Genomic DNA, 27,736 nt, shown 5'->3' on the forward strand with positions numbered 1-27,736 from the left:
ACCAAGGCCTACAACCGACATCCACTGTGGAGATGTAGCAAAAGATCGCCGCAGGGAAGACATTTCCAGAAACTCTGGATGCTCTATCGATGACAGTTCTGCGGTGTGCATGTGTTCAAGCTGTGCGCAACGCGTTTTGAATCTGCATAACCACACCCTCCATCCCTGTGAAGGTTAAGTGTGACAAAGCAAGCTCCATTTCCAGCTCCCTGTTCCAAAAATCCATTTAATATATGGTCCCCAAATAGGGGACCAATCAGATATTAAACTAATAAGAACAGACACTACGCTTGATCTTGAGCCATTTGGCCGAGAAGAGATGATCAGAAATGGTTTGCCACGGGCCGCACCAAGGCCTACAACCGACACCCACTGTGGAGACGTAGCAAAAGATTGCCGCAGGGAAGACATTTCCAGAAACTCTGGATGCTCTGTCGATGACAGTTCTGCGGTGTGCATGTGTTCAAGCTGTGCGCAACGCGTTTTGAATCTGCATAACCACACCCTCCATCCCCGTGAAGGTTCCGTGTGACAGATCAAGCTCCATTTCCAGCTCCCTGTTCCAAAAATCCATTTAATATATGGTCCCCAAATAGGGGACGTATCAGATATTAAACTAATAAGAACAGACACTACGCTTGATCTTGAGCCATTTGGCCGAGAAGAGATGATCAGAAATGGTTTGCCACTTGGGCCGCACCAAGGCCTACAACCGACATCCACTGTGGAGATGTAGCAAAAGATCGCCGCAGGGAAGACATTTCCAGAAACTCTGGATGCTCTGTCGACAACAGTTCTGCGGTGTGCATGTGTTCAAGCTGTGCGCAACGCGTTTTGAATCTGCATAACCACACCCTCCATCCCCGTGAAGGTTCCGTGCGACAAAGCAAGCTCCATTTCCAGCTCCCTGTTCCAAAAATCCATTTAATATATGGTCCCCAAATAGGGGACGTATCAGATATTAAACTAATAAGAACAGACACTACACTTGATCTTGAGCCATTTGGCCGAGAAGAGATGATCAGAAATGGTTTGCCACTTGGGCCGCACCAAGGCCTACAACCGACACCCACTGTGGAGACGTAGCAAAAGATTGCCCCAGGGAAGACATTTCCAGAAACTCTGGATGATCTGTCGATGACAGTTCTGCGGTGTGCATGTGTTCAAGCTGTGCGAAACGCGTTTTGAATCTGCATAACCACACCCTCCACCCCCGTGATGGTTCCGTGCGACAAAGCAAGCTCCATTTCCAGCTCCCTGTTCCAAAAATCCATTTAATATATGGTCCCCAAATAGGGGACGTATCAGATATTAAACTAATAAGAACAGACACTACGCTTGATCTTGAGCCATTTGGCCGAGAAGAGATAATCAGAAATGATTTGCCACTTGGGCCGCACCAAGGCCTACAACCGACACCCACTGTGGAGACGTAGCAAAAGATTGCCGCAGGGAAGACATTTCCAGAAACTCTGGATGCTCTGTCGATGACAGTTCTGCGGTGTGCATGTGTTCAAGCTGTGCGCAACGCGTTTTGAATCTGCATAACCACACCCTCCATCCCCGTGAAGGTTCCGTGTGACAAAGCAAGCTCCATTTCCAGCTCCCTGTTCCAAAAATCCATTTAATATATGGTCCCCAAATAGGGGACGTATCAGATATTAAATTAATAAGAACAGGCACTACGCTTGATCTTGAGCCATTTGGCCGAGAAGAGATGATCAGAAATGGTTTGCCACTTGGGCCGCACCAAGGCCTAAAACCGACACCCACTGTGGAGACGTAGCAAAAGATTGCCGCAGGGAAGACATTTCCAGAAACTCTGGATGCTCTGTCGACGACAGTTCTGCGGTGTGCATGTGTTCAAGCTGTGCGCAACGCGTTTTGAATCTGCATAACCACACCCTCCATCCCCGTGAAGGTTCCGTGTGACAGATCAAGCTCCATTTCCAGCTCCCTGTTCCAAAAATCCATTTAATATATGGTCCCCAAATAGGGGACGTATCAGATATTAAACTAATAAGAACAGACACTACGCTTGATCTTGAGCCATTTGGCCGAGAAGAGATGATCAGAAATGGTTTGCCACTTGGGCCGCACCAAGGCCTACAACCGACATCCACTGTGGAGATGTAGCAAAAGATCGCCGCAGGGAAGACATTTCCAGAAACTCTGGATGCTCTATCGATGACAGTTCTGCGGTGTGCATGTGTTCAAGCTGTGCGCAACGCGTTTTGAATCTGCATAACCACACCCTCCATCCCTGTGAAGGTTAAGTGTGACAAAGCAAGCTCCATTTCCAGCTCCCTGTTCCAAAAATCCATTTAATATATGGTCCCCAAATAGGGGACCAATCAGATATTAAACTAATAAGAACAGACACTACGCTTGATCTTGAGCCATTTGGCCGAGAAGAGATGATCAGAAATGGTTTGCCACGGGCCGCACCAAGGCCTACAACCGACACCCACTGTGGAGACGTAGCAAAAGATTGCCGCAGGGAAGACATTTCCAGAAACTCTGGATGCTCTGTCGATGACAGTTCTGCGGTGTGCATGTGTTCAAGCTGTGCGCAACGCGTTTTGAATCTACATAACCACACCCTCCATCCCCATGAAGGTTCCGTGTGACAAAGCAAGCTCCATTTCCAGCTCCCTGTTCCAAAAATCCATTTAATATATGGTCCCCAAATAGGGGACGTATCAGATATTAAACTAATAAGAACAGGCACTACGCTTGATCTTGAGCCATTTGGCCGAGAAGAGATGATCAGAAATGGTTTGCCACTTGGGCCGCACCAAGACCTACAACCGACACCCACTGTGGAGATGTAGCAAAAGATTGCCGCAGGGAAGACATTTCCAGAAACTCTGGATGCTCTATCGATGACAGTTCTGCGGTGTGCATGTGTTCAAGCTGTGCGCAACGCGTTTTGAATCTGCATAACCACACCCTCCATCCCCATGAAGGTTCCGTGTGACAAAGCAAGCTCCATTTCCAGCTCCCTGTTCCAAAAATCCATTTAATATATGGTCCCCAAATAGGGGACGTATCAGATATTAAATTAATAAGAACAGGCACTACGCTTGATCTTGAGCCATTTGGCCGAGAAGAGATGATCAGAAATGGTTTGCCACTTGGGCCGCACCAAGGCCTACAACCGACACCCACTGTGGAGACGTAGCAAAAGATTGCCGCAGGGAAGACATTTCCAGAAACTCTGGATGCTCTGTCGACGACAGTTCTGCGGTGTGCATGTGTTCAAGCTGTGCGCAACGCGTTTTGAATCTGCATAACCACACCCTCCATCCCCGTGAAGGTTCCGTGTGACAGATCAAGCTCCATTTCCAGCTCCCTGTTCCAAAAATCCATTTAATATATGGTCCCCAAATAGGGGACGTATCAGATATTAAACTAATAAGAACAGACACTACGCTTGATCTTGAGCCATTTGGCCGAGAAGAGATGATCAGAAATGGTTTGCCACTTGGGCCGCACCAAGGCCTACAACCGACATCCACTGTGGAGATGTAGCAAAAGATCGCCGCAGGGAAGACATTTCCAGAAACTCTGGATGCTCTATCGATGACAGTTCTGCGGTGTGCATGTGTTCAAGCTGTGCGCAACGCGTTTTGAATCTGCATAACCACACCCTCCATCCCTGTGAAGGTTAAGTGTGACAAAGCAAGCTCCATTTCCAGCTCCCTGTTCCAAAAATCCATTTAATATATGGTCCCCAAATAGGGGACCAATCAGATATTAAACTAATAAGAACAGACACTACGCTTGATCTTGAGCCATTTGGCCGAGAAGAGATGATCAGAAATGGTTTGCCACGGGCCGCACCAAGGCCTACAACCGACACCCACTGTGGAGACGTAGCAAAAGATTGCCGCAGGGAAGACATTTCCAGAAACTCTGGATGCTCTGTCGATGACAGTTCTGCGGTGTGCATGTGTTCAAGCTGTGCGCAACGCGTTTTGAATCTGCATAACCACACCCTCCATCCCCGTGAAGGTTCCGTGTGACAGATCAAGCTCCATTTCCAGCTCCCTGTTCCAAAAATCCATTTAATATATGGTCCCCAAATAGGGGACGTATCAGATATTAAACTAATAAGAACAGGCACTACGCTTGATCTTGAGGCATTTGGCCGAGAAGAGATGATCAGAAATGGTTTGCCACTTGGGCCGCACCAAGGCCTACAACCGACACCCACTGTGGAGATGTAGCAAAAGATTGCCGCAGGGAAGACATTTCCAGAAACTCTGGATGCTCTATCGATGACAGTTCTGCGGTGTGCATGTGTTCAAGCTGTGCGCAACGCATTTTGAATCTGCCTAACCACACCCTCCATCCCCGTGAAGGTTCCGTGTGACAAAGCAAGCTCCATTTCCAGCTCCCTGTTCCAAAAATCCATTTAATATATGGTCCCCAAATAGGGGACGTATCAGATATTAAATTAATAAGAACAGGCACTACGCTTGATCTTGAGCCATTTGGCCGAGAAGAGATGATCAGAAATGGTTTGCCACTTGGGCCACACCAAGGCCTACAACCGACACCCACTGTGGAGACGTAGCAAAAGATTGCCGCAGGGAAGACATTTCCAGAAACTCTGGATGCTCTGTCGACGACAGTTCTGCGGTGTGCATGTGTTCAAGCTGTGCGCAACGCGTTTTGAATCTGCATAACCACACCCTCCATCCCCGTGAAGGTTCCGTGTGACAGATCAAGCTCCATTTCCAGCTCCCTGTTCCAAAAATCCATTTAATATATGGTCCCCAAATAGGGGACGTATCAGATATTAAACTAATAAGAACAGACACTACGCTTGATCTTGAGCCATTTGGCCGAGAAGAGATGATCAGAAATGGTTTGCCACTTGGGCCGCACCAAGGCCTACAACCGACATCCACTGTGGAGATGTAGCAAAAGATCGCCGCAGGGAAGACATTTCCAGAAACTCTGGATGCTCTGTCGACGACAGTTCTGCGGTGTGCATGTGTTCAAGCTGTGCGCAACGCATTTTGAATCTGCCTAACCACACCCTCCATCCCCGTGAAGGTTCCGTGTGACAAAGCAAGCTCCATTTCCAGCTCCCTGTTCCAAAAATCCATTTAATACATGGTCCCCAAATAGGGGACGCATCAGATATTAAACTAATAAGAACAGACACTACGCTTGATCTTGAGCCATTTGGCCGAGAAGAGATGATCAGAAATGGTTTGCCACTTGGGCCGCACCAAGGCCTACAACCGACATCCACTGTGGAGACGTAGCAAAAGATTGCCGCAGGGAAGACATTTCCAGAAACTCTGGATGCTCTGTCGATGACAGTTCTGCGGTGTGCATGTGTTCAAGCTGTGCGCAACGCGTTTTGAATCTGCATAACCACACCCTCCATCCCCGTGAAGGTTCCGTGCGACAAAGCAAGCTCCATTTCCAGCTCCCTGTTCCAAAAATCCATTTAATATATGGTCCCCAAATAGGGGACGTATCAGATATTAAACTAATAAGAACAGACACTACGCTTGATCTTGAGCCATTTGGCCGAGAAGAGATGATCAGAAATGGTTTGCCACTTGGGCCGCACCAAGGCCTACAACCGACACCCACTGTGGAGACGTAGCAAAAGATTGCCGCAGGGAAGACATTTCCAGAAACTCTGGATGCTCTGTGGATGACAGTTCTGCGGTGTGCATGTGTTCAAGCTGTGCGCAACGCGTTTTGAATCTGCATAACCACACCCTCCATCCCCGTGAAGGTTCCGTGTGACAGATCAAGCTCCATTTCCAGCTCCCTGTTCCAAAAATCCATTTAATATATGGTCCCCAAATAGGGGACGTATCAGATATTAAACTAATAAGAACAGACACTACGCTTGATCTTGAGCCATTTGGCCGAGAAGAGATGATCAGAAATGGTTTGCCACTTGGGCCGCACCAAGGCCTACAACCGACATCCACTGTGGAGATGTAGCAAAAGATCGCCGCAGGGAAGACATTTCCAGAAACTCTGGATGCTCTATCGATGACAGTTCTGCGGTGTGCATGTGTTCAAGCTGTGCGCAACGCGTTTTGAATCTGCATAACCACACCCTCCATCCCCATGAAGGTTCCGTGTGACAAAGCAAGCTCCATTTCCAGCTCCCTGTTCCAAAAATCCATTTAATATATGGTCCCCAAATAGGGGACGTATCAGATATTAAATTAATAAGAACAGGCACTACGCTTGATCTTGAGCCATTTGGCCGAGAAGAGATGATCAGAAATGGTTTGCCACTTGGGCCGCACCAAGGCCTACAACCGACACCCACTGTGGAGACGTAGCAAAAGATTGCCGCAGGGAAGACATTTCCAGAAACTCTGGATGCTCTGTCGACGACAGTTCTGCGGTGTGCATGTGTTCAAGCTGTGCGCAACGCGTTTTGAATCTGCATAACCACACCCTCCATCCCCGTGAAGGTTCCGTGTGACAGATCAATCTCCATTTCCAGCTCCCTGTTCCAAAAATCCATTTAATATATGGTCCCCAAATAGGGGACGTATCAGATATTAAACTAATAAGAACAGACACTACGCTTGATCTTGAGCCATTTGGCCGAGAAGAGATGATCAGAAATGGTTTGCCACTTGGGCCGCACCAAGGCCTACAACCGACATCCACTGTGGAGATGTAGCAAAAGATCGCCGCAGGGAAGACATTTCCAGAAACTCTGGATGCTCTATCGATGACAGTTCTGCGGTGTGCATGTGTTCAAGCTGTGCGCAACGCGTTTTGAATCTGCATAACCACACCCTCCATCCCTGTGAAGGTTAAGTGTGACAAAGCAAGCTCCATTTCCAGCTCCCTGTTCCAAAAATCCATTTAATATATGGTCCCCAAATAGGGGACCAATCAGATATTAAACTAATAAGAACAGACACTACGCTTGATCTTGAGCCATTTGGCCGAGAAGAGATGATCAGAAATGGTTTGCCACGGGCCGCACCAAGGCCTACAACCGACACCCACTGTGGAGACGTAGCAAAAGATTGCCGCAGGGAAGACATTTCCAGAAACTCTGGATGCTCTGTCGATGACAGTTCTGCGGTGTGCATGTGTTCAAGCTGTGCGCAACGCGTTTTGAATCTGCATAACCACACCCTCCATCCCCGTGAAGGTTCCGTGTGACAGATCAAGCTCCATTTCCAGCTCCCTGTTCCAAAAATCCATTTAATATATGGTCCCCAAATAGGGGACGTATCAGATATTAAACTAATAAGAACAGGCACTACGCTTGATCTTGAGGCATTTGGCCGAGAAGAGATGATCAGAAATGGTTTGCCACTTGGGCCGCACCAAGGCCTACAACCGACACCCACTGTGGAGATGTAGCAAAAGATTGCCGCAGGGAAGACATTTCCAGAAACTCTGGATGCTCTATCGATGACAGTTCTGCGGTGTGCATGTGTTCAAGCTGTGCGCAACGCATTTTGAATCTGCCTAACCACACCCTCCATCCCCGTGAAGGTTCCGTGTGACAAAGCAAGCTCCATTTCCAGCTCCCTGTTCCAAAAATCCATTTAATATATGGTCCCCAAATAGGGGACGTATCAGATATTAAATTAATAAGAACAGGCACTACGCTTGATCTTGAGCCATTTGGCCGAGAAGAGATGATCAGAAATGGTTTGCCACTTGGGCCGCACCAAGGCCTACAACCGACACCCACTGTGGAGACGTAGCAAAAGATTGCCGCAGGGAAGACATTTCCAGAAACTCTGGATGCTCTGTCGACGACAGTTCTGCGGTGTGCATGTGTTCAAGCTGTGCGCAACGCGTTTTGAATCTGCATAACCACACCCTCCATCCCCGTGAAGGTTCCGTGTGACAGATCAAGCTCCATTTCCAGCTCCCTGTTCCAAAAATCCATTTAATATATGGTCCCCAAATAGGGGACGTATCAGATATTAAACTAATAAGAACAGACACTACGCTTGATCTTGAGCCATTTGGCCGAGAAGAGATGATCAGAAATGGTTTGCCACTTGGGCCGCACCAAGGCCTACAACCGACATCCACTGTGGAGATGTAGCAAAAGATCGCCGCAGGGAAGACATTTCCAGAAACTCTGGATGCTCTGTCGACGACAGTTCTGCGGTGTGCATGTGTTCAAGCTGTGCGCAACGCATTTTGAATCTGCCTAACCACACCCTCCATCCCCGTGAAGGTTCCGTGTGACAAAGCAAGCTCCATTTCCAGCTCCCTGTTCCAAAAATCCATTTAATATATGGTCCCCAAATAGGGGACGTATCAGATATTAAACTAATAAGAACAGACACTACGCTTGATCTTGAGCCATTTGGCCGAGAAGAGATGATCAGAAATGGTTTGCCACTTGGGCCGCACCAAGGCCTACAACCGACACCCACTGTGGAGACGTAGCAAAAGATTGCCGCAGGGAAGACATTTCCAGAAACTCTGGATGCTCTGTTGATGACAGTTCTGCGGTGTGCATGTGTTCAAGCTGTGCGCAACGCGTTTTGAATCTGCATAACCACACCCTCCATCCCCGTGAAGGTTCCGTGTGACAAAGCAAGCTCCATTTCCAGCTCCCTGTTCCAAAAATCCATTTAATACATGGTCCTCAAATAGGGGACGTATCAGATATTAAACTAATAAGAACAGACACTACGCTTGATCTTGAGCCATTTGGCCGAGAAGAGATGATCAGAAATGGTTTGCCACTTGGGCCGCACCAAGGCCTACAACCGACACCCACTGTGGAGACGTAGCAAAAGATTGCCGCAGGGAAGACATTTCCAGAAACTCTGGATGCTCTGTTGATGACAGTTCTGCGGTGTGCATGTGTTCAAGCTGTGCGCAACGCGTTTTGAATCTGCATAACCACACCCTCCATCCCCGTGAAGGTTCCGTGTGACAAAGCAAGCTCCATTTCCAGCTCCCTGTTCCAAAAATCCATTTAATATATGGTCCCCAAATAGGGGACGTATCAGATATTAAACTAATAAGAACAGACACTACGCTTGATCTTGAGCCATTTGGCCGAGAAGAGATGATCAGAAATGGTTTGCCACTTGGGCCGCACCAAGGCCTACAACCGACACCCACTGTGGAGACGTAGCAAAAGATTGCCGCAGGGAAGACATTTCCAGAAACTCTGGATGCTCTGTCGATGACAGTTCTGCGGTGTGCATGTGTTCAAGCTGTGCGCAACGCGTTTTGAATCTGCATAACCACACCCTCCATCCCCGTGAAGGTTCCGTGTGACAAAGCAAGCTCCATTTCCAGCTCCCTGTTCCAAAAATCCATTTAATACATGGTCCCCAAATAGGGGACGTATCAGATATTAAACTAATAAGAACCAGACACTACGCTTGATCTTGATCCATTTGGCCGAGAAGAGATGATCAGAAATGGTTTGCCACTTGGGCCGCACCAAGGCCTACAACCGACACCCACTGTTAAGACGTAGCAAAAGATTGCCGCAGGGAAGACATTTCCAGAAACTCTGGATGCTCTGTTGATGACAGTTCTGCGGTGTGCATGTGTTCAAGCTGTGCGCAACGCGTTTTGAATCTGCATAACCACACCCTCCATCCCCGTGAAGGTTCCGTGTGACAAAGCAAGCTCCATTTCCAGCTCCCTGTTCCAAAAATCCATTTAATATATGGTCCCCAAATAGGGGACGTAACAGATATTAAACTAATAAGAACAGACACTACGCTTGATCTTGAGCCATTTGGCCGAGAAGAGATGATCAGAAATGGTTTGCCACTTGGGCCGCACCAAGGCCTACAACCGACACCCACTGTGGAGACGTAGCAAAAGATTGCCGCAGGGAAGACATTTCCAGAAACTCTGGATGCTCTGTCGATGACAGTTCTGCGGTGTGCATGTGTTCAAGCTGTGCGCAACGCGTTTTGAATCTGCATAACCACACCCTCCATCCCCGTGAAGGTTCCGTGTGACAAAGCAAGCTCCATTTCCAGCTCCCTGTTCCAAAAATCCATTTAATATATGGTCCCCAAATAGGGGACGTATCAGATATTAAACTAATAAGAACAGACACTACGCTTGATCTTGAGCCATTTGGCCGAGAAGAGATGATCAGAAATGGTTTGCCACTTGGGCCGCACCAAGGCCTACAACCGACACCCACTGTGGAGACGTAGCAAAAGATTGCCGCAGGGAAGACATTTCCAGAAACTCTGGATGCTCTGTCGATGACAGTTCTGCGGTGTGCATGTGTTCAAGCTCTGCGCAACGCGTTTTGAATCTGCATAACCACACCCTCCATCCCCGTGAAGGTTCCGTGCGACAAAGCAAGCTCCATTTCCAGCTCCCTGTTCCAAAAATCCATTTAATATATGGTCCCCAAATAGGGGACGTATCAGATATTAAACTAATAAGGACAGACACTACACTTGATCTTGAGCCATTTGGCCGAGAAGAGTTGATCAGAAATGGTTTGCCACTTGGGCCGCACCAAGGCCTACAACCGACACCCACTGTGGAGACGTAGCAAAAGATTGCCGCAGGGAAGACATTTCCAGAAACTCTGGATGCTCTGTCGATGACAGTTCTGCGGTGTGCATGTGTTCAAGCTGTGCGCAACGCGTTTTGAATCTGCATAACCACACCCTCCATCCCCGTGAAGGTTCCGTGTGACAAAGCAAGCTCCATTTCCAGCTCCCTGTTCCAAAAATCCATTTAATATATGGTCCCCAAATAGGGGACGTATCAGATATTAAACTAATAAGAACAGACACTACGCTTGATCTTGAGCCATTTGGCCAAGAAGAGATGATCAGAAATGGTTTGCCACTTGGGCCGCACCAAGGCCTACAACCGACACCCACTGTGGAGACGTAGCAAAAGATTGCCGCAGGGAAGACATTTCCAGAAACTCTGGATGATCTGTCGATGACAGTTCTGCGGTGTGCATGTGTTCAAGCTGTGTGAAACGCGTTTTGAATCTGCATAACCACACCCTCCACCCCCGTGATGGTTCCGTGCGACAAAGCAAGCTCCATTTCCAGCTCCCTGTTCCAAAAATCCATTTAATATATGGTCCCCAAATAGGGGACGTATCAGATATTAAACTAATAAGAACAGACACTACGCTTGATCTTGAGCCATTTGGCCGAGAAGAGATGATCAGAAATGATTTGCCACTTGGGCCGCACCAAGGCCTACAACCGACACCCACTGTGGAGACGTAGCAAAAGATTGCCGCAGGGAAGACATTTCCAGAAACTCTGGATGCTCTGTCGATGACAGTTCTGCGGTGTGCATGTGTTCAAGCTGTGCGCAACGCGTTTTGAATCTGCATAACCACACCCTCCATCCCCGTGAAGGTTCCGTGTGACAAAGCAAGCTCCATTTCCAGCTCCCTGTTCCAAAAATCCATTTAATACATGGTCCCCAAATAGGGGACGTATCAGATATTAAACTAATAAGAACCAGACACTACGCTTGATCTTGATCCATTTGGCCGAGAAGAGATGATCAGAAATGGTTTGCCACTTGGGCCGCACCAAGGCCTACAACCGACACCCACTGTTAAGACGTAGCAAAAGATTGCCGCAGGGAAGACATTTCCAGAAACTCTGGATGCTCTGTTGATGACAGTTCTGCGGTGTGCATGTGTTCAAGCTGTGCGCAACGCGTTTTGAATCTGCATAACCACACCCTCCATCCCCGTGAAGGTTCCGTGTGACAAAGCAAGCTCCATTTCCAGCTCCCTGTTCCAAAAATCCATTTAATACATGGTCCCCAAATAGGGGACGTAACAGATATTAAACTAATAAGAACAGACACTACGCTTGATCTTGAGCCATTTGGCCGAGAAGAGATGATCAGAAATGGTTTGCCACTTGGGCCGCACCAAGGCCTACAACCGACACCCACTGTGGAGACGTAGCAAAAGATTGCCGCAGGGAAGACATTTCCAGAAACTCTGGATGCTCTGTCGATGACAGTTCTGCGGTGTGCATGTGTTCAAGCTGTGCGCAACGCGTTTTGAATCTGCATAACCACACCCTCCATCCCCGTGAAGGTTCCGTGTGACAAAGCAAGCTCCATTTCCAGCTCCCTGTTCCAAAAATCCATTTAATATATGGTCCCCAAATAGGGGACGTATCAGATATTAAACTAATAAGAACAGACACTACGCTTGATCTTGAGCCATTTGGCCGAGAAGAGATGATCAGAAATGGTTTGCCACTTGGGCCGCACCAAGGCCTACAACCGACACCCACTGTGGAGACGTAGCAAAAGATTGCCGCAGGGAAGACATTTCCAGAAACTCTGGATGCTCTGTCGATGACAGTTCTGCGGTGTGCATGTGTTCAAGCTCTGCGCAACGCGTTTTGAATCTGCATAACCACACCCTCCATCCCCGTGAAGGTTCCGTGCGACAAAGCAAGCTCCATTTCCAGCTCCCTGTTCCAAAAATCCATTTAATATATGGTCCCCAAATAGGGGACGTATCAGATATTAAACTAATAAGGACAGACACTACACTTGATCTTGAGCCATTTGGCCGAGAAGAGTTGATCAGAAATGGTTTGCCACTTGGGCCGCACCAAGGCCTACAACCGACACCCACTGTGGAGACGTAGCAAAAGATTGCCGCAGGGAAGACATTTCCAGAAACTCTGGATGCTCTGTCGATGACAGTTCTGCGGTGTGCATGTGTTCAAGCTGTGCGCAACGCGTTTTGAATCTGCATAACCACACCCTCCATCCCCGTGAAGGTTCCGTGTGACAAAGCAAGCTCCATTTCCAGCTCCCTGTTCCAAAAATCCATTTAATATATGGTCCCCAAATAGGGGACGTATCAGATATTAAACTAATAAGAACAGACACTACGCTTGATCTTGAGCCATTTGGCCAAGAAGAGATGATCAGAAATGGTTTGCCACTTGGGCCGCACCAAGGCCTACAACCGACACCCACTGTGGAGACGTAGCAAAAGATTGCCGCAGGGAAGACATTTCCAGAAACTCTGGATGATCTGTCGATGACAGTTCTGCGGTGTGCATGTGTTCAAGCTGTGTGAAACGCGTTTTGAATCTGCATAACCACACCCTCCACCCCCGTGATGGTTCCGTGCGACAAAGCAAGCTCCATTTCCAGCTCCCTGTTCCAAAAATCCATTTAATATATGGTCCCCAAATAGGGGACGTATCAGATATTAAACTAATAAGAACAGACACTACGCTTGATCTTGAGCCATTTGGCCGAGAAGAGATGATCAGAAATGATTTGCCACTTGGGCCGCACCAAGGCCTACAACCGACACCCACTGTGGAGACGTAGCAAAAGATTGCCGCAGGGAAGACATTTCCAGAAACTCTGGATGCTCTGTCGATGACAGTTCTGCGGTGTGCATGTGTTCAAGCTGTGCGCAACGCGTTTTGAATCTGCATAACCACACCCTCCATCCCCGTGAAGGTTCCGTGTGACAAAGCAAGCTCCATTTCCAGCTCCCTGTTCCAAAAATCCATTTAATATATGGTCCCCAAATAGGGGACTTATCAGATATTAAACTAATAAGAACAGACACTACGCTTGATCTTGAGCCATTTGGCCGAGAAGAGATGATCAGAAATGGTTTGCCACTTGGGCCGCACCAAGGCCTACAACCGACATCCACTGTGAGACGTAGCAAAAGATTGCCGCAGGGAAGACATTTCCAGAAACTCTGGATGCTCTATCGATGACAGTTCTGCGGTGTGCATGTGTTCAAGCTGTGCGCAACGCGTTTTGAATCTGCATAACCACACCCTCCATCCCCGTGAAGGTTCCGTGCGACAAAGCAAGCTCCATTTCCAGCTCCCTGTTCCAAAAATCCATTTAATATATGGTCCCCAAATAGGGGACGTATCAGATATTAAACTAATAAGAACAGACACTACACTTGATCTTGAGCCATTTGGCCGAGAAGAGATGATCAGAAATGGTTTGCCACTTGGGCCGCACCAAGGCCTACAACCGACACCCACTGTGGAGACGTAGCAAAAGATTGCCCCAGGGAAGACATTTCCAGAAACTCTGGATGATCTGTCGATGACAGTTCTGCGGTGTGCATGTGTTCAAGCTGTGCGAAACGCGTTTTGAATCTGCATAACCACACCCTCCACCCCCGTGATGGTTCCGTGCGACAAAGCAAGCTCCATTTCCAGCTCCCTGTTCCAAAAATCCATTTAATATATGGTCCCCAAATAGGGGACGTATCAGATATTAAACTAATAAGAACAGACACTACGCTTGATCTTGAGCCATTTGGCCGAGAAGAGATAATCAGAAATGATTTGCCACTTGGGCCGCACCAAGGCCTACAACCGACACCCACTGTGGAGACGTAGCAAAAGATTGCCGCAGGGAAGACATTTCCAGAAACTCTGGATGCTCTGTCGATGACAGTTCTGCGGTGTGCATGTGTTCAAGCTGTGCGCAACGCGTTTTGAATCTGCATAACCACACCCTCCATCCCCGTGAAGGTTCCGTGTGACAAAGCAAGCTCCATTTCCAGCTCCCTGTTCCAAAAATCCATTTAATATATGGTCCCCAAATAGGGGACGTATCAGATATTAAATTAATAAGAACAGGCACTACGCTTGATCTTGAGCCATTTGGCCGAGAAGAGATGATCAGAAATGGTTTGCCACTTGGGCCGCACCAAGGCCTAAAACCGACACCCACTGTGGAGACGTAGCAAAAGATTGCCGCAGGGAAGACATTTCCAGAAACTCTGGATGCTCTGTCGACGACAGTTCTGCGGTGTGCATGTGTTCAAGCTGTGCGCAACGCGTTTTGAATCTGCATAACCACACCCTCCATCCCCGTGAAGGTTCCGTGTGACAGATCAAGCTCCATTTCCAGCTCCCTGTTCCAAAAATCCATTTAATATATGGTCCCCAAATAGGGGACGTATCAGATATTAAACTAATAAGAACAGACACTACGCTTGATCTTGAGCCATTTGGCCGAGAAGAGATGATCAGAAATGGTTTGCCACTTGGGCCGCACCAAGGCCTACAACCGACATCCACTGTGGAGATGTAGCAAAAGATCGCCGCAGGGAAGACATTTCCAGAAACTCTGGATGCTCTATCGATGACAGTTCTGCGGTGTGCATGTGTTCAAGCTGTGCGCAACGCGTTTTGAATCTGCATAACCACACCCTCCATCCCTGTGAAGGTTAAGTGTGACAAAGCAAGCTCCATTTCCAGCTCCCTGTTCCAAAAATCCATTTAATATATGGTCCCCAAATAGGGGACCAATCAGATATTAAACTAATAAGAACAGACACTACGCTTGATCTTGAGCCATTTGGCCGAGAAGAGATGATCAGAAATGGTTTGCCATGGGCCGCACCAAGGCCTACAACCGACACCCACTGTGGAGACGTAGCAAAAGATTGCCGCAGGGAAGACATTTCCAGAAACTCTGGATGCTCTGTCGATGACAGTTCTGCGGTGTGCATGTGTTCAAGCTGTGCGCAACGCGTTTTGAATCTGCATAACCACACCCTCCATCCCTGTGAAGGTTAAGTGTGACAAAGCAAGCTCCATTTCCAGCTCCCTGTTCCAAAAATCCATTTAATATATGGTCCCCAAATAGGGGACCAATCAGATATTAAACTAATAAGAACAGACACTACGCTTGATCTTGAGCCATTTGGCCGAGAAGAGATGATCAGAAATGGTTTGCCATGGGCCGCACCAAGGCCTACAACCGACACCCACTGTGGAGACGTAGCAAAAGATTGCCGCAGGGAAGACATTTCCAGAAACTCTGGATGCTCTGTCGATGACAGTTCTGCGGTGTGCATGTGTTCAAGCTGTGCGCAACGCGTTTTGAATCTGCATAACCACACCCTCCATCCCTGTGAAGGTTAAGTGTGACAAAGCAAGCTCCATTTCCAGCTCCCTGTTCCAAAAATCCATTTAATATATGGTCCCCAAATAGGGGACGTATCAGATATTAAACTAATAAGAACAGGCACTACGCTTGATCTTGAGCCATTTGGCCGAGAAGAGATGATCAGAAATGGTTTGCCACTTGGGCCGCACCAAGGCCTACAACCGACATCCACTGTGGAGATGTAGCAAAAGATCGCCGCAGGGAAGACATTTCCAGAAACTCTGGATGCTCTATCGATGACAGTTCTGCGGTGTGCATGTGTTCAAGCTGTGCGCAACGCGTTTTGAATCTGCATAACCACACCCTCCATCCCTGTGAAGGTTAAGTGTGACAAAGCAAGCTCCATTTCCAGCTCCCTGTTCCAAAAATCCATTTAATATATGGTCCCCAAATAGGGGACCAATCAGATATTAAACTAATAAGAACAGACACTACGCTTGATCTTGAGCCATTTGGCCGAGAAGAGATGATCAGAAATGGTTTGCCACGGGCCGCACCAAGGCCTACAACCGACACCCACTGTGGAGACGTAGCAAAAGATTGCCGCAGGGAAGACATTTCCAGAAACTCTGGATGCTCTGTCGATGACAGTTCTGCGGTGTGCATGTGTTCAAGCTGTGCGCAACGCGTTTTGAATCTACATAACCACACCCTCCATCCCCATGAAGGTTCCGTGTGACAAAGCAAGCTCCATTTCCAGCTCCCTGTTCCAAAAATCCATTTAATATATGGTCCCCAAATAGGGGACGTATCAGATATTAAACTAATAAGAACAGGCACTACGCTTGATCTTGAGCCATTTGGCCGAGAAGAGATGATCAGAAATGGTTTGCCACTTGGGCCGCACCAAGACCTACAACCGACACCCACTGTGGAGATGTAGCAAAAGATTGCCGCAGGGAAGACATTTCCAGAAACTCTGGATGCTCTATCGATGACAGTTCTGCGGTGTGCATGTGTTCAAGCTGTGCGCAACGCGTTTTGAATCTGCATAACCACACCCTCCATCCCCATGAAGGTTCCGTGTGACAAAGCAAGCTCCATTTCCAGCTCCCTGTTCCAAAAATCCATTTAATATATGGTCCCCAAATAGGGGACGTATCAGATATTAAATTAATAAGAACAGGCACTACGCTTGATCTTGAGCCATTTGGCCGAGAAGAGATGATCAGAAATGGTTTGCCACTTGGGCCGCACCAAGGCCTACAACCGACACCCACTGTGGAGACGTAGCAAAAGATTGCCGCAGGGAAGACATTTCCAGAAACTCTGGATGCTCTGTCGACGACAGTTCTGCGGTGTGCATGTGTTCAAGCTGTGCGCAACGCGTTTTGAATCTGCATAACCACACCCTCCATCCCCGTGAAGGTTCCGTGTGACAGATCAAGCTCCATTTCCAGCTCCCTGTTCCAAAAATCCATTTAATATATGGTCCCCAAATAGGGGACGTATCAGATATTAAACTAATAAGAACAGACACTACGCTTGATCTTGAGCCATTTGGCCGAGAAGAGATGATCAGAAATGGTTTGCCACTTGGGCCGCACCAAGGCCTACAACCGACATCCACTGTGGAGATGTAGCAAAAGATCGCCGCAGGGAAGACATTTCCAGAAACTCTGGATGCTCTATCGATGACAGTTCTGCGGTGTGCATGTGTTCAAGCTGTGCGCAACGCGTTTTGAATCTGCATAACCACACCCTCCATCCCTGTGAAGGTTAAGTGTGACAAAGCAAGCTCCATTTCCAGCTCCCTGTTCCAAAAATCCATTTAATATATGGTCCCCAAATAGGGGACCAATCAGATATTAAACTAATAAGAACAGACACTACGCTTGATCTTGAGCCATTTGGCCGAGAAGAGATGATCAGAAATGGTTTGCCACGGGCCGCACCAAGGCCTACAACCGACACCCACTGTGGAGACGTAGCAAAAGATTGCCGCAGGGAAGACATTTCCAGAAACTCTGGATGCTCTGTCGATGACAGTTCTGCGGTGTGCATGTGTTCAAGCTGTGCGCAACGCGTTTTGAATCTGCATAACCACACCCTCCATCCCCGTGAAGGTTCCGTGTGACAGATCAAGCTCCATTTCCAGCTCCCTGTTCCAAAAATCCATTTAATATATGGTCCCCAAATAGGGGACGTATCAGATATTAAACTAATAAGAACAGGCACTACGCTTGATCTTGAGGCATTTGGCCGAGAAGAGATGATCAGAAATGGTTTGCCACTTGGGCCGCACCAAGGCCTACAACCGACACCCACTGTGGAGATGTAGCAAAAGATTGCCGCAGGGAAGACATTTCCAGAAACTCTGGATGCTCTATCGATGACAGTTCTGCGGTGTGCATGTGTTCAAGCTGTGCGCAACGCATTTTGAATCTGCCTAACCACACCCTCCATCCCCGTGAAGGTTCCGTGTGACAAAGCAAGCTCCATTTCCAGCTCCCTGTTCCAAAAATCCATTTAATATATGGTCCCCAAATAGGGGACGTATCAGATATTAAATTAATAAGAACAGGCACTACGCTTGATCTTGAGCCATTTGGCCGAGAAGAGATGATCAGAAATGGTTTGCCACTTGGGCCACACCAAGGCCTACAACCGACACCCACTGTGGAGACGTAGCAAAAGATTGCCGCAGGGAAGACATTTCCAGAAACTCTGGATGCTCTGTCGACGACAGTTCTGCGGTGTGCATGTGTTCAAGCTGTGCGCAACGCGTTTTGAATCTGCATAACCACACCCTCCATCCCCGTGAAGGTTCCGTGTGACAGATCAAGCTCCATTTCCAGCTCCCTGTTCCAAAAATCCATTTAATATATGGTCCCCAAATAGGGGACGTATCAGATATTAAACTAATAAGAACAGACACTACGCTTGATCTTGAGCCATTTGGCCGAGAAGAGATGATCAGAAATGGTTTGCCACTTGGGCCGCACCAAGGCCTACAACCGACATCCACTGTGGAGATGTAGCAAAAGATCGCCGCAGGGAAGACATTTCCAGAAACTCTGGATGCTCTGTCGACGACAGTTCTGCGGTGTGCATGTGTTCAAGCTGTGCGCAACGCATTTTGAATCTGCCTAACCACACCCTCCATCCCCGTGAAGGTTCCGTGTGACAAAGCAAGCTCCATTTCCAGCTCCCTGTTCCAAAAATCCATTTAATATATGGTCCCCAAATAGGGGACGCATCAGATATTAAACTAATAAGAACAGACACTACGCTTGATCTTGAGCCATTTGGCCGAGAAGAGATGATCAGAAATGGTTTGCCACTTGGGCCGCACCAAGGCCTACAACCGACATCCACTGTGGAGACGTAGCAAAAGATTGCCGCAGGGAAGACATTTCCAGAAACTCTGGATGCTCTGTCGATGACAGTTCTGCGGTGTGCATGTGTTCAAGCTGTGCGCAACGCGTTTTGAATCTGCATAACCACACCCTCCATCCCCGTGAAGGTTCCGTGCGACAAAGCAAGCTCCATTTCCAGCTCCCTGTTCCAAAAATCCATTTAATATATGGTCCCCAAATAGGGGACGTATCAGATATTAAACTAATAAGAACAGACACTACGCTTGATCTTGAGCCATTTGGCCGAGAAGAGATGATCAGAAATGGTTTGCCACTTGGGCCGCACCAAGGCCTACAACCGACACCCACTGTGGAGACGTAGCAAAAGATTGCCGCAGGGAAGACATTTCCAGAAACTCTGGATGCTCTGTGGATGACAGTTCTGCGGTGTGCATGTGTTCAAGCTGTGCGCAACGCGTTTTGAATCTGCATAACCACACCCTCCATCCCCGTGAAGGTTCCGTGTGACAGATCAAGCTCCATTTCCAGCTCCCTGTTCCAAAAATCCATTTAATATATGGTCCCCAAATAGGGGACGTATCAGATATTAAACTAATAAGAACAGACACTACGCTTGATCTTGAGCCATTTGGCCGAGAAGAGATGATCAGAAATGGTTTGCCACTTGGGCCGCACCAAGGCCTACAACCGACATCCACTGTGGAGATGTAGCAAAAGATCGCCGCAGGGAAGACATTTCCAGAAACTCTGGATGCTCTATCGATGACAGTTCTGCGGTGTGCATGTGTTCAAGCTGTGCGCAACGCGTTTTGAATCTGCATAACCACACCCTCCATCCCCATGAAGGTTCCGTGTGACAATGCAAGCTCCATTTCCAGCTCCCTGTTCCAAAAATCCATTTAATATATGGTCCCCAAATAGGGGACGTATCAGATATTAAATTAATAAGAACAGGCACTACGCTTGATCTTGAGCCATTTGGCCGAGAAGAGATGATCAGAAATGGTTTGCCACTTGGGCCGCACCAAGGCCTACAACCGACACCCACTGTGGAGACGTAGCAAAAGATTGCCGCAGGGAAGACATTTCCAGAAACTCTGGATGCTCTGTCGACGACAGTTCTGCGGTGTGCATGTGTTCAAGCTGTGCGCAACGCGTTTTGAATCTGCATAACCACACCCTCCATCCCCGTGAAGGTTCCGTGTGACAGATCAATCTCCATTTCCAGCTCCCTGTTCCAAAAATCCATTTAATATATGGTCCCCAAATAGGGGACGTATCAGATATTAAACTAATAAGAACAGACACTACGCTTGATCTTGAGCCATTTGGCCGAGAAGAGATGATCAGAAATGGTTTGCCACTTGGGCCGCACCAAGGCCTACAACCGACATCCACTGTGGAGATGTAGCAAAAGATCGCCGCAGGGAAGACATTTCCAGAAACTCTGGATGCTCTATCGATGACAGTTCTGCGGTGTGCATGTGTTCAAGCTGTGCGCAACGCGTTTTGAATCTGCATAACCACACCCTCCATCCCTGTGAAGGTTAAGTGTGACAAAGCAAGCTCCATTTCCAGCTCCCTGTTCCAAAAATCCATTTAATATATGGTCCCCAAATAGGGGACCAATCAGATATTAAACTAATAAGAACAGACACTACGCTTGATCTTGAGCCATTTGGCCGAGAAGAGATGATCAGAAATGGTTTGCCACGGGCCGCACCAAGGCCTACAACCGACACCCACTGTGGAGACGTAGCAAAAGATTGCCGCAGGGAAGACATTTCCAGAAACTCTGGATGCTCTGTCGATGACAGTTCTGCGGTGTGCATGTGTTCAAGCTGTGCGCAACGCGTTTTGAATCTGCATAACCACACCCTCCATCCCCGTGAAGGTTCCGTGTGACAGATCAAGCTCCATTTCCAGCTCCCTGTTCCAAAAATCCATTTAATATATGGTCCCCAAATAGGGGACGTATCAGATATTAAACTAATAAGAACAGGCACTACGCTTGATCTTGAGGCATTTGGCCGAGAAGAGATGATCAGAAATGGTTTGCCACTTGGGCCGCACCAAGGCCTACAACCGACACCCACTGTGGAGATGTAGCAAAAGATTGCCGCAGGGAAGACATTTCCAGAAACTCTGGATGCTCTATCGATGACAGTTCTGCGGTGTGCATGTGTTCAAGCTGTGCGCAACGCATTTTGAATCTGCCTAACCACACCCTCCATCCCCGTGAAGGTTCCGTGTGACAAAGCAAGCTCCATTTCCAGCTCCCTGTTCCAAAAATCCATTTAATATATGGTCCCCAAATAGGGGACGTATCAGATATTAAATTAATAAGAACAGGCACTACGCTTGATCTTGAGCCATTTGGCCGAGAAGAGATGATCAGAAATGGTTTGCCACTTGGGCCGCACCAAGGCCTACAACCGACACCCACTGTGGAGACGTAGCAAAAGATTGCCGCAGGGAAGACATTTCCAGAAACTCTGGATGCTCTGTCGACGACAGTTCTGCGGTGTGCATGTGTTCAAGCTGTGCGCAACGCGTTTTGAATCTGCATAACCACACCCTCCATCCCCTTGAAGGTTCCGTGTGACAGATCAAGCTCCATTTCCAGCTCCCTGTTCCAAAAATCCATTTAATATATGGTCCCCAAATAGGGGACGTATCAGATATTAAACTAATAAGAACAGACACTACGCTTGATCTTGAGCCATTTGGCCGAGAAGAGATGATCAGAAATGGTTTGCCACTTGGGCCGCACCAAGGCCTACAACCGACATCCACTGTGGAGATGTAGCAAAAGATCGCCGCAGGGAAGACATTTCCAGAAACTCTGGATGCTCTGTCGACGACAGTTCTGCGGTGTGCATGTGTTCAAGCTGTGCGCAACGCATTTTGAATCTGCCTAACCACACCCTCCATCCCCGTGAAGGTTCCGTGTGACAAAGCAAGCTCCATTTCCAGCTCCCTGTTCCAAAAATCCATTTAATATATGGTCCCCAAATAGGGGACGTATCAGATATTAAACTAATAAGAACAGACACTACGCTTGATCTTGAGCCATTTGGCCGAGAAGAGATGATCAGAAATGGTTTGCCACTTGGGCCGCACCAAGGCCTACAACCGACACCCACTGTGGAGACGTAGCAAAAGATTGCCGCAGGGAAGACATTTCCAGAAACTCTGGATGCTCTGTTGATGACAGTTCTGCGGTGTGCATGTGTTCAAGCTGTGCGCAACGCGTTTTGAATCTGCATAACCACACCCTCCATCCCCGTGAAGGTTCCGTGTGACAAAGCAAGCTCCATTTCCAGCTCCCTGTTCCAAAAATCCATTTAATACATGGTCCTCAAATAGGGGACGTATCAGATATTAAACTAATAAGAACAGACACTACGCTTGATCTTGAGCCATTTGGCCGAGAAGAGATGATCAGAAATGGTTTGCCACTTGGGCCGCACCAAGGCCTACAACCGACACCCACTGTGGAGACGTAGCAAAAGATTGCCGCAGGGAAGACATTTCCAGAAACTCTGGATGCTCTGTTGATGACAGTTCTGCGGTGTGCATGTGTTCAAGCTGTGCGCAACGCGTTTTGAATCTGCATAACCACACCCTCCATCCCCGTGAAGGTTCCGTGTGACAAAGCAAGCTCCATTTCCAGCTCCCTGTTCCAAAAATCCATTTAATATATGGTCCCCAAATAGGGGACGTATCAGATATTAAACTAATAAGAACAGACACTACGCTTGATCTTGAGCCATTTGGCCGAGAAGAGATGATCAGAAATGGTTTGCCACTTGGGCCGCACCAAGGCCTACAACCGACACCCACTGTGGAGACGTAGCAAAAGATTGCCGCAGGGAAGACATTTCCAGAAACTCTGGATGCTCTGTCGATGACAGTTCTGCGGTGTGCATGTGTTCAAGCTGTGCGCAACGCGTTTTGAATCTGCATAACCACACCCTCCATCCCCGTGAAGGTTCCGTGTGACAAAGCAAGCTCCATTTCCAGCTCCCTGTTCCAAAAATCCATTTAATACATGGTCCCCAAATAGGGGACGTATCAGATATTAAACTAATAAGAACCAGACACTACGCTTGATCTTGATCCATTTGGCCGAGAAGAGATGATCAGAAATGGTTTGCCACTTGGGCCGCACCAAGGCCTACAACCGACACCCACTGTTAAGACGTAGCAAAAGATTGCCGCAGGGAAGACATTTCCAGAAACTCTGGATGCTCTGTTGATGACAGTTCTGCGGTGTGCATGTGTTCAAGCTGTGCGCAACGCGTTTTGAATCTGCATAACCACACCCTCCATCCCCGTGAAGGTTCCGTGTGACAAAGCAAGCTCCATTTCCAGCTCCCTGTTCCAAAAATCCATTTAATATATGGTCCCCAAATAGGGGACGTAACAGATATTAAACTAATAAGAACAGACACTACGCTTGATCTTGAGCCATTTGGCCGAGAAGAGATGATCAGAAATGGTTTGCCACTTGGGCCGCACCAAGGCCTACAACCGACACCCACTGTGGAGACGTAGCAAAAGATTGCCGCAGGGAAGACATTTCCAGAAACTCTGGATGCTCTGTCGATGACAGTTCTGCGGTGTGCATGTGTTCAAGCTGTGCGCAACGCGTTTTGAATCTGCATAACCACACCCTCCATCCCCGTGAAGGTTCCGTGTGACAAAGCAAGCTCCATTTCCAGCTCCCTGTTCCAAAAATCCATTTAATATATGGTCCCCAAATAGGGGACGTATCAGATATTAAACTAATAAGAACAGACACTACGCTTGATCTTGAGCCATTTGGCCGAGAAGAGATGATCAGAAATGGTTTGCCACTTGGGCCGCACCAAGGCCTACAACCGACACCCACTGTGGAGACGTAGCAAAAGATTGCCGCAGGGAAGACATTTCCAGAAACTCTGGATGCTCTGTCGATGACAGTTCTGCGGTGTGCATGTGTTCAAGCTCTGCGCAACGCGTTTTGAATCTGCATAACCACACCCTCCATCCCCGTGAAGGTTCCGTGCGACAAAGCAAGCTCCATTTCCAGCTCCCTGTTCCAAAAATCCATTTAATATATGGTCCCCAAATAGGGGACGTATCAGATATTAAACTAATAAGGACAGACACTACACTTGATCTTGAGCCATTTGGCCGAGAAGAGTTGATCAGAAATGGTTTGCCACTTGGGCCGCACCAAGGCCTACAACCGACACCCACTGTGGAGACGTAGCAAAAGATTGCCGCAGGGAAGACATTTCCAGAAACTCTGGATGCTCTGTCGATGACAGTTCTGCGGTGTGCATGTGTTCAAGCTGTGCGCAACGCGTTTTGAATCTGCATAACCACACCCTCCATCCCCGTGAAGGTTCCGTGTGACAAAGCAAGCTCCATTTCCAGCTCCCTGTTCCAAAAATCCATTTAATATATGGTCCCCAAATAGGGGACGTATCAGATATTAAACTAATAAGAACAGACACTACGCTTGATCTTGAGCCATTTGGCCAAGAAGAGATGATCAGAAATGGTTTGCCACTTGGGCCGCACCAAGGCCTACAACCGACACCCACTGTGGAGACGTAGCAAAAGATTGCCGCAGGGAAGACATTTCCAGAAACTCTGGATGATCTGTCGATGACAGTTCTGCGGTGTGCATGTGTTCAAGCTGTGTGAAACGCGTTTTGAATCTGCATAACCACACCCTCCACCCCCGTGATGGTTCCGTGCGACAAAGCAAGCTCCATTTCCAGCTCCCTGTTCCAAAAATCCATTTAATATATGGTCCCCAAATAGGGGACGTATCAGATATTAAACTAATAAGAACAGACACTACGCTTGATCTTGAGCCATTTGGCCGAGAAGAGATGATCAGAAATGATTTGCCACTTGGGCCGCACCAAGGCCTACAACCGACACCCACTGTGGAGACGTAGCAAAAGATTGCCGCAGGGAAGACATTTCCAGAAACTCTGGATGCTCTGTCGATGACAGTTCTGCGGTGTGCATGTGTTCAAGCTGTGCGCAACGCGTTTTGAATCTGCATAACCACACCCTCCATCCCCGTGAAGGTTCCGTGTGACAAAGCAAGCTCCATTTCCAGCTCCCTGTTCCAAAAATCCATTTAATACATGGTCCCCAAATAGGGGACGTATCAGATATTAAACTAATAAGAACCAGACACTACGCTTGATCTTGATCCATTTGGCCGAGAAGAGATGATCAGAAATGGTTTGCCACTTGGGCCGCACCAAGGCCTACAACCGACACCCACTGTTAAGACGTAGCAAAAGATTGCCGCAGGGAAGACATTTCCAGAAACTCTGGATGCTCTGTTGATGACAGTTCTGCGGTGTGCATGTGTTCAAGCTGTGCGCAACGCGTTTTGAATCTGCATAACCACACCCTCCATCCCCGTGAAGGTTCCGTGTGACAAAGCAAGCTCCATTTCCAGCTCCCTGTTCCAAAAATCCATTTAATATATGGTCCCCAAATAGGGGACGTAACAGATATTAAACTAATAAGAACAGACACTACGCTTGATCTTGAGCCATTTGGCCGAGAAGAGATGATCAGAAATGGTTTGCCACTTGGGCCGCACCAAGGCCTACAACCGACACCCACTGTGGAGACGTAGCAAAAGATTGCCGCAGGGAAGACATTTCCAGAAACTCTGGATGCTCTGTCGATGACAGTTCTGCGGTGTGCATGTGTTCAAGCTGTGCGCAACGCGTTTTGAATCTGCATAACCACACCCTCCATCCCCGTGAAGGTTCCGTGTGACAAAGCAAGCTCCATTTCCAGCTCCCTGTTCCAAAAATCCATTTAATATATGGTCCCCAAATAGGGGACGTATCAGATATTAAACTAATAAGAACAGACACTACGCTTGATCTTGAGCCATTTGGCCGAGAAGAGATGATCAGAAATGGTTTGCCACTTGGGCCGCACCAAGGCCTACAACCGACACCCACTGTGGAGACGTAGCAAAAGATTGCCGCAGGGAAGACATTTCCAGAAACTCTGGATGCTCTGTCGATGACAGTTCTGCGGTGTGCATGTGTTCAAGCTCTGCGCAACGCGTTTTGAATCTGCATAACCACACCCTCCATCCCCGTGAAGGTTCCGTGCGACAAAGCAAGCTCCATTTCCAGCTCCCTGTTCCAAAAATCCATTTAATATATGGTCCCCAAATAGGGGACGTATCAGATATTAAACTAATAAGGACAGACACTACACTTGATCTTGAGCCATTTGGCCGAGAAGAGTTGATCAGAAATGGTTTGCCACTTGGGCCGCACCAAGGCCTACAACCGACACCCACTGTGGAGACGTAGCAAAAGATTGCCGCAGGGAAGACATTTCCAGAAACTCTGGATGCTCTGTCGATGACAGTTCTGCGGTGTGCATGTGTTCAAGCTGTGCGCAACGCGTTTTGAATCTGCATAACCACACCCTCCATCCCCGTGAAGGTTCCGTGTGACAAAGCAAGCTCCATTTCCAGCTCCCTGTTCCAAAAATCCATTTAATATATGGTCCCCAAATAGGGGACGTATCAGATATTAAACTAATAAGAACAGACACTACGCTTGATCTTGAGCCATTTGGCCAAGAAGAGATGATCAGAAATGGTTTGCCACTTGGGCCGCACCAAGGCCTACAACCGACACCCACTGTGGAGACGTAGCAAAAGATTGCCGCAGGGAAGACATTTCCAGAAACTCTGGATGATCTGTCGATGACAGTTCTGCGGTGTGCATGTGTTCAAGCTGTGTGAAACGCGTTTTGAATCTGCATAACCACACCCTCCACCCCCGTGATGGTTCCGTGCGACAAAGCAAGCTCCATTTCCAGCTCCCTGTTCCAAAAATCCATTTAATATATGGTCCCCAAATAGGGGACGTATCAGATATTAAACTAATAAGAACAGACACTACGCTTGATCTTGAGCCATTTGGCCGAGAAGAGATGATCAGAAATGATTTGCCACTTGGGCCGCACCAAGGCCTACAACCGACACCCACTGTGGAGACGTAGCAAAAGATTGCCGCAGGGAAGACATTTCCAGAAACTCTGGATGCTCTGTCGATGACAGTTCTGCGGTGTGCATGTGTTCAAGCTGTGCGCAACGCGTTTTGAATCTGCATAACCACACCCTCCATCCCCGTGAAGGTTCCGTGTGACAAAGCAAGCTCCATTTCCAGCTCCCTGTTCCAAAAATCCATTTAATATATGGTCCCCAAATAGGGGACTTATCAGATATTAAACTAATAAGAACAGACACTACGCTTGATCTTGAGCCATTTGGCCGAGAAGAGATGATCAGAAATGGTTTGCCACTTGGGCCGCACCAAGGCCTACAACCGACATCCACTGTGAGACGTAGCAAAAGATTGCCGCAGGGAAGACATTTCCAGAAACTCTGGATGCTCTATCGATGACAGTTCTGC

At 48.0% G+C, this 27,736-nt stretch overlaps 79 pseudogenes; all 79 read right to left on the minus strand.

Moving 5' to 3' along the window:
• Nucleotides 1–147: 147 nt before the first annotated feature.
• On the minus strand, nt 148–321 carry LOC143791019 (U2 spliceosomal RNA; annotated as a pseudogene).
• Nucleotides 322–517: 196 nt separating this feature from the next.
• On the minus strand, nt 518–669 carry LOC143791080 (U2 spliceosomal RNA; annotated as a pseudogene).
• A 176-nt stretch (nt 670–845) lies between these two features.
• LOC143790910 (U2 spliceosomal RNA) lies at nt 846–1,019 on the minus strand (annotated as a pseudogene).
• Nucleotides 1,020–1,157: 138 nt separating this feature from the next.
• LOC143790917 (U2 spliceosomal RNA) lies at nt 1,158–1,369 on the minus strand (annotated as a pseudogene).
• Nucleotides 1,370–1,545: 176 nt separating this feature from the next.
• Nucleotides 1,546–1,719, minus strand: LOC143791181 (U2 spliceosomal RNA; annotated as a pseudogene).
• Nucleotides 1,720–1,917: 198 nt separating this feature from the next.
• LOC143791081 (U2 spliceosomal RNA) lies at nt 1,918–2,069 on the minus strand (annotated as a pseudogene).
• Nucleotides 2,070–2,245: 176 nt separating this feature from the next.
• On the minus strand, nt 2,246–2,419 carry LOC143791021 (U2 spliceosomal RNA; annotated as a pseudogene).
• A 174-nt stretch (nt 2,420–2,593) lies between these two features.
• On the minus strand, nt 2,594–2,767 carry LOC143790995 (U2 spliceosomal RNA; annotated as a pseudogene).
• A 176-nt stretch (nt 2,768–2,943) lies between these two features.
• On the minus strand, nt 2,944–3,117 carry LOC143791168 (U2 spliceosomal RNA; annotated as a pseudogene).
• A 198-nt stretch (nt 3,118–3,315) lies between these two features.
• Nucleotides 3,316–3,467, minus strand: LOC143791082 (U2 spliceosomal RNA; annotated as a pseudogene).
• Nucleotides 3,468–3,643: 176 nt separating this feature from the next.
• LOC143791022 (U2 spliceosomal RNA) lies at nt 3,644–3,817 on the minus strand (annotated as a pseudogene).
• A 196-nt stretch (nt 3,818–4,013) lies between these two features.
• LOC143791217 (U2 spliceosomal RNA) lies at nt 4,014–4,165 on the minus strand (annotated as a pseudogene).
• A 176-nt stretch (nt 4,166–4,341) lies between these two features.
• On the minus strand, nt 4,342–4,515 carry LOC143791192 (U2 spliceosomal RNA; annotated as a pseudogene).
• Nucleotides 4,516–4,713: 198 nt separating this feature from the next.
• LOC143791084 (U2 spliceosomal RNA) lies at nt 4,714–4,865 on the minus strand (annotated as a pseudogene).
• Nucleotides 4,866–5,041: 176 nt separating this feature from the next.
• On the minus strand, nt 5,042–5,215 carry LOC143791118 (U2 spliceosomal RNA; annotated as a pseudogene).
• A 176-nt stretch (nt 5,216–5,391) lies between these two features.
• On the minus strand, nt 5,392–5,565 carry LOC143791209 (U2 spliceosomal RNA; annotated as a pseudogene).
• Nucleotides 5,566–5,763: 198 nt separating this feature from the next.
• On the minus strand, nt 5,764–5,915 carry LOC143791085 (U2 spliceosomal RNA; annotated as a pseudogene).
• A 176-nt stretch (nt 5,916–6,091) lies between these two features.
• LOC143791169 (U2 spliceosomal RNA) lies at nt 6,092–6,265 on the minus strand (annotated as a pseudogene).
• Nucleotides 6,266–6,463: 198 nt separating this feature from the next.
• Nucleotides 6,464–6,615, minus strand: LOC143791131 (U2 spliceosomal RNA; annotated as a pseudogene).
• A 176-nt stretch (nt 6,616–6,791) lies between these two features.
• Nucleotides 6,792–6,965, minus strand: LOC143791023 (U2 spliceosomal RNA; annotated as a pseudogene).
• A 196-nt stretch (nt 6,966–7,161) lies between these two features.
• Nucleotides 7,162–7,313, minus strand: LOC143791218 (U2 spliceosomal RNA; annotated as a pseudogene).
• A 176-nt stretch (nt 7,314–7,489) lies between these two features.
• LOC143791193 (U2 spliceosomal RNA) lies at nt 7,490–7,663 on the minus strand (annotated as a pseudogene).
• Nucleotides 7,664–7,861: 198 nt separating this feature from the next.
• Nucleotides 7,862–8,013, minus strand: LOC143791086 (U2 spliceosomal RNA; annotated as a pseudogene).
• Nucleotides 8,014–8,189: 176 nt separating this feature from the next.
• On the minus strand, nt 8,190–8,363 carry LOC143790903 (U2 spliceosomal RNA; annotated as a pseudogene).
• Nucleotides 8,364–8,539: 176 nt separating this feature from the next.
• Nucleotides 8,540–8,713, minus strand: LOC143791139 (U2 spliceosomal RNA; annotated as a pseudogene).
• Nucleotides 8,714–8,889: 176 nt separating this feature from the next.
• LOC143790887 (U2 spliceosomal RNA) lies at nt 8,890–9,063 on the minus strand (annotated as a pseudogene).
• A 176-nt stretch (nt 9,064–9,239) lies between these two features.
• LOC143791229 (U2 spliceosomal RNA) lies at nt 9,240–9,414 on the minus strand (annotated as a pseudogene).
• A 176-nt stretch (nt 9,415–9,590) lies between these two features.
• LOC143791110 (U2 spliceosomal RNA) lies at nt 9,591–9,764 on the minus strand (annotated as a pseudogene).
• A 176-nt stretch (nt 9,765–9,940) lies between these two features.
• Nucleotides 9,941–10,114, minus strand: LOC143790888 (U2 spliceosomal RNA; annotated as a pseudogene).
• Nucleotides 10,115–10,290: 176 nt separating this feature from the next.
• LOC143790960 (U2 spliceosomal RNA) lies at nt 10,291–10,464 on the minus strand (annotated as a pseudogene).
• Nucleotides 10,465–10,640: 176 nt separating this feature from the next.
• On the minus strand, nt 10,641–10,814 carry LOC143790931 (U2 spliceosomal RNA; annotated as a pseudogene).
• A 138-nt stretch (nt 10,815–10,952) lies between these two features.
• On the minus strand, nt 10,953–11,164 carry LOC143790805 (U2 spliceosomal RNA; annotated as a pseudogene).
• Nucleotides 11,165–11,340: 176 nt separating this feature from the next.
• LOC143791230 (U2 spliceosomal RNA) lies at nt 11,341–11,515 on the minus strand (annotated as a pseudogene).
• Nucleotides 11,516–11,691: 176 nt separating this feature from the next.
• LOC143791148 (U2 spliceosomal RNA) lies at nt 11,692–11,865 on the minus strand (annotated as a pseudogene).
• A 176-nt stretch (nt 11,866–12,041) lies between these two features.
• On the minus strand, nt 12,042–12,215 carry LOC143790889 (U2 spliceosomal RNA; annotated as a pseudogene).
• A 176-nt stretch (nt 12,216–12,391) lies between these two features.
• Nucleotides 12,392–12,565, minus strand: LOC143790961 (U2 spliceosomal RNA; annotated as a pseudogene).
• A 176-nt stretch (nt 12,566–12,741) lies between these two features.
• Nucleotides 12,742–12,915, minus strand: LOC143790932 (U2 spliceosomal RNA; annotated as a pseudogene).
• Nucleotides 12,916–13,053: 138 nt separating this feature from the next.
• Nucleotides 13,054–13,265, minus strand: LOC143790806 (U2 spliceosomal RNA; annotated as a pseudogene).
• A 176-nt stretch (nt 13,266–13,441) lies between these two features.
• On the minus strand, nt 13,442–13,615 carry LOC143790941 (U2 spliceosomal RNA; annotated as a pseudogene).
• A 175-nt stretch (nt 13,616–13,790) lies between these two features.
• Nucleotides 13,791–13,964, minus strand: LOC143790923 (U2 spliceosomal RNA; annotated as a pseudogene).
• A 138-nt stretch (nt 13,965–14,102) lies between these two features.
• Nucleotides 14,103–14,314, minus strand: LOC143790918 (U2 spliceosomal RNA; annotated as a pseudogene).
• Nucleotides 14,315–14,490: 176 nt separating this feature from the next.
• LOC143791182 (U2 spliceosomal RNA) lies at nt 14,491–14,664 on the minus strand (annotated as a pseudogene).
• A 198-nt stretch (nt 14,665–14,862) lies between these two features.
• On the minus strand, nt 14,863–15,014 carry LOC143791087 (U2 spliceosomal RNA; annotated as a pseudogene).
• Nucleotides 15,015–15,190: 176 nt separating this feature from the next.
• LOC143791024 (U2 spliceosomal RNA) lies at nt 15,191–15,364 on the minus strand (annotated as a pseudogene).
• Nucleotides 15,365–15,538: 174 nt separating this feature from the next.
• LOC143791025 (U2 spliceosomal RNA) lies at nt 15,539–15,712 on the minus strand (annotated as a pseudogene).
• A 174-nt stretch (nt 15,713–15,886) lies between these two features.
• LOC143790792 (U2 spliceosomal RNA) lies at nt 15,887–16,060 on the minus strand (annotated as a pseudogene).
• Nucleotides 16,061–16,236: 176 nt separating this feature from the next.
• Nucleotides 16,237–16,410, minus strand: LOC143791027 (U2 spliceosomal RNA; annotated as a pseudogene).
• Nucleotides 16,411–16,584: 174 nt separating this feature from the next.
• LOC143790996 (U2 spliceosomal RNA) lies at nt 16,585–16,758 on the minus strand (annotated as a pseudogene).
• A 176-nt stretch (nt 16,759–16,934) lies between these two features.
• Nucleotides 16,935–17,108, minus strand: LOC143791170 (U2 spliceosomal RNA; annotated as a pseudogene).
• A 198-nt stretch (nt 17,109–17,306) lies between these two features.
• LOC143791088 (U2 spliceosomal RNA) lies at nt 17,307–17,458 on the minus strand (annotated as a pseudogene).
• Nucleotides 17,459–17,634: 176 nt separating this feature from the next.
• On the minus strand, nt 17,635–17,808 carry LOC143791028 (U2 spliceosomal RNA; annotated as a pseudogene).
• Nucleotides 17,809–18,004: 196 nt separating this feature from the next.
• Nucleotides 18,005–18,156, minus strand: LOC143791219 (U2 spliceosomal RNA; annotated as a pseudogene).
• A 176-nt stretch (nt 18,157–18,332) lies between these two features.
• Nucleotides 18,333–18,506, minus strand: LOC143791194 (U2 spliceosomal RNA; annotated as a pseudogene).
• A 198-nt stretch (nt 18,507–18,704) lies between these two features.
• On the minus strand, nt 18,705–18,856 carry LOC143791089 (U2 spliceosomal RNA; annotated as a pseudogene).
• Nucleotides 18,857–19,032: 176 nt separating this feature from the next.
• Nucleotides 19,033–19,206, minus strand: LOC143791038 (U2 spliceosomal RNA; annotated as a pseudogene).
• A 176-nt stretch (nt 19,207–19,382) lies between these two features.
• On the minus strand, nt 19,383–19,556 carry LOC143791220 (U2 spliceosomal RNA; annotated as a pseudogene).
• Nucleotides 19,557–19,754: 198 nt separating this feature from the next.
• On the minus strand, nt 19,755–19,906 carry LOC143791090 (U2 spliceosomal RNA; annotated as a pseudogene).
• A 176-nt stretch (nt 19,907–20,082) lies between these two features.
• LOC143791210 (U2 spliceosomal RNA) lies at nt 20,083–20,256 on the minus strand (annotated as a pseudogene).
• A 198-nt stretch (nt 20,257–20,454) lies between these two features.
• Nucleotides 20,455–20,606, minus strand: LOC143791132 (U2 spliceosomal RNA; annotated as a pseudogene).
• A 176-nt stretch (nt 20,607–20,782) lies between these two features.
• Nucleotides 20,783–20,956, minus strand: LOC143791029 (U2 spliceosomal RNA; annotated as a pseudogene).
• Nucleotides 20,957–21,152: 196 nt separating this feature from the next.
• LOC143791221 (U2 spliceosomal RNA) lies at nt 21,153–21,304 on the minus strand (annotated as a pseudogene).
• Nucleotides 21,305–21,480: 176 nt separating this feature from the next.
• On the minus strand, nt 21,481–21,654 carry LOC143791195 (U2 spliceosomal RNA; annotated as a pseudogene).
• Nucleotides 21,655–21,852: 198 nt separating this feature from the next.
• On the minus strand, nt 21,853–22,004 carry LOC143791052 (U2 spliceosomal RNA; annotated as a pseudogene).
• A 176-nt stretch (nt 22,005–22,180) lies between these two features.
• Nucleotides 22,181–22,354, minus strand: LOC143790905 (U2 spliceosomal RNA; annotated as a pseudogene).
• A 176-nt stretch (nt 22,355–22,530) lies between these two features.
• LOC143791141 (U2 spliceosomal RNA) lies at nt 22,531–22,704 on the minus strand (annotated as a pseudogene).
• A 176-nt stretch (nt 22,705–22,880) lies between these two features.
• Nucleotides 22,881–23,054, minus strand: LOC143790890 (U2 spliceosomal RNA; annotated as a pseudogene).
• A 176-nt stretch (nt 23,055–23,230) lies between these two features.
• On the minus strand, nt 23,231–23,405 carry LOC143791231 (U2 spliceosomal RNA; annotated as a pseudogene).
• Nucleotides 23,406–23,581: 176 nt separating this feature from the next.
• LOC143791111 (U2 spliceosomal RNA) lies at nt 23,582–23,755 on the minus strand (annotated as a pseudogene).
• Nucleotides 23,756–23,931: 176 nt separating this feature from the next.
• LOC143790891 (U2 spliceosomal RNA) lies at nt 23,932–24,105 on the minus strand (annotated as a pseudogene).
• A 176-nt stretch (nt 24,106–24,281) lies between these two features.
• Nucleotides 24,282–24,455, minus strand: LOC143790962 (U2 spliceosomal RNA; annotated as a pseudogene).
• A 176-nt stretch (nt 24,456–24,631) lies between these two features.
• On the minus strand, nt 24,632–24,805 carry LOC143790933 (U2 spliceosomal RNA; annotated as a pseudogene).
• Nucleotides 24,806–24,943: 138 nt separating this feature from the next.
• On the minus strand, nt 24,944–25,155 carry LOC143790808 (U2 spliceosomal RNA; annotated as a pseudogene).
• Nucleotides 25,156–25,331: 176 nt separating this feature from the next.
• LOC143791233 (U2 spliceosomal RNA) lies at nt 25,332–25,506 on the minus strand (annotated as a pseudogene).
• A 176-nt stretch (nt 25,507–25,682) lies between these two features.
• On the minus strand, nt 25,683–25,856 carry LOC143791112 (U2 spliceosomal RNA; annotated as a pseudogene).
• A 176-nt stretch (nt 25,857–26,032) lies between these two features.
• LOC143790892 (U2 spliceosomal RNA) lies at nt 26,033–26,206 on the minus strand (annotated as a pseudogene).
• Nucleotides 26,207–26,382: 176 nt separating this feature from the next.
• LOC143790963 (U2 spliceosomal RNA) lies at nt 26,383–26,556 on the minus strand (annotated as a pseudogene).
• Nucleotides 26,557–26,732: 176 nt separating this feature from the next.
• LOC143790935 (U2 spliceosomal RNA) lies at nt 26,733–26,906 on the minus strand (annotated as a pseudogene).
• A 138-nt stretch (nt 26,907–27,044) lies between these two features.
• Nucleotides 27,045–27,256, minus strand: LOC143790809 (U2 spliceosomal RNA; annotated as a pseudogene).
• Nucleotides 27,257–27,432: 176 nt separating this feature from the next.
• On the minus strand, nt 27,433–27,606 carry LOC143790943 (U2 spliceosomal RNA; annotated as a pseudogene).
• Nucleotides 27,607–27,736: the final 130 nt, after the last annotated feature.

Source organism: Ranitomeya variabilis, unplaced genomic scaffold (assembly GCF_051348905.1).
Source record: "Ranitomeya variabilis isolate aRanVar5 unplaced genomic scaffold, aRanVar5.hap1 Scaffold_552, whole genome shotgun sequence".
In the NCBI taxonomy this organism is placed as follows: Eukaryota; Metazoa; Chordata; class Amphibia; order Anura; family Dendrobatidae; genus Ranitomeya; species Ranitomeya variabilis.